This window comes from Gossypium raimondii, chromosome 11 (assembly GCF_025698545.1).
Source record: "Gossypium raimondii isolate GPD5lz chromosome 11, ASM2569854v1, whole genome shotgun sequence".
NCBI classification, from domain to species: domain Eukaryota; kingdom Viridiplantae; phylum Streptophyta; class Magnoliopsida; order Malvales; family Malvaceae; genus Gossypium; species Gossypium raimondii.
This window is the reverse complement of record NC_068575.1, coordinates 29,510,722-29,512,000: the sequence shown is the minus strand read 5'-3', so window position 1 is coordinate 29,512,000 and position 1,279 is coordinate 29,510,722. Positions and strand designations below refer to the sequence as shown.

The 1,279-nt window shown below is 37.2% G+C and overlaps 1 non-coding gene across 1 annotated transcript; it reads left to right on the top strand.

Moving 5' to 3' along the window:
• Positions 1-1,172: 1,172 nt before the first annotated feature.
• On the top strand, positions 1,173-1,279 carry LOC128035108 (small nucleolar RNA R71). The gene has a single exon (XR_008191512.1). It is a non-coding gene; the product is annotated as a small nucleolar RNA R71 (small nucleolar RNA).

The following is a 1,279-nucleotide window of genomic DNA, read 5'->3' as shown; positions in this document are numbered from 1 at the left end:
GGTACCTGTCTTCAAATAATCACACTATAGGAAGCATTTAAATTAACTTGTTCTTCTACCTTAATTTTCTTACGTAGCCATCGTCTTCTTTAAAAACTTAGCATACTTAGGAATGTTTTCAATTAACTTAATTAAAAGGAGGTTAACACTTAATGCTTTAAACATGTTTACGAAACTTACAAATTCATCGTCATTCCACTTTTGTTTTTCCTCTAGTCTTGAAGGGAATGGGATTTTTTGCACCGACAGAATCTTTAGTTATTTCCTTCTCTATCTCTGCTGCCGATGTGATTACCTCCTCTTATTCTGGGTCATCTTCTGCTTCTAAGGATACTTCTTGAGGATCTTTATTATTCTCTGTAATTGTTTCTAGAGCAGTGGCTTCTGAGCTTCTCAATACTTTGCCCGATCAGAACACAATTGCTTTCACTTGATCTTTACCTTCTCTCTGTGCATTATCTTTCGTGTTGCTAGGAATACCTATGCCAATTTGTCTTTTAATGTCACCCATCATGCTCATCAATTGGCTCATTTAATCCTCGAGTTTAGCCAATGTTCTTATTGAATTGGTGCACTCAAACTACACCTGGTTGACATCCATTCTCATTGACTGCATCTCTCCCTCAATTCTATCCAAACATTAATCACATGCAGTATATTCATTTGGGTTAGCCCTATCCTTGGGTTTCTACAAATAAAGATGTTGGTAATTAGTGTTTTTAGCCTAATTTGAATTATTACCTGCTCCTTGATTCCCTTCCCATCTCAGATTCGGGTGATCTCTCCGGTTGGAATTATATGTATTCGAATAAGGGTTTCCACCCCTATTCCCAATGTAATTTATATCCTCGGTAGGATTGTTTATATAGTGGAAGAGTAGTTTGTCTCCCCCATGCATAAATAGTGTAGAAGCAGATTCGATATGGTTGAATCTATCCACTAACTGTTGATACTTGTCATCTTTTTGGATAGCTTTTACCGTGGGGGGTTTCTGACCATATGTGAATCATTTAATTGGCCACTGACAGGGGTTTAGTCTCATATTCTCAATTATTTCGTATGTATCCTTGTACGTTATGTTCATAAGGGCTCCTCTTACTGCTCTGTCTAATCTAGATCGTGCATTTGCATCCAACCCATTATAAAATACCTGTAGTCGCATCCACTCAAGAAATCCGTGGTGCGGGCATTTTTTAATCAGCATTTTGAAACATTCCTACTCCTCATAGAAACATTTTCCCTCCATCTATCTAAAAACAACAACCTCTTTTCTTAGTTG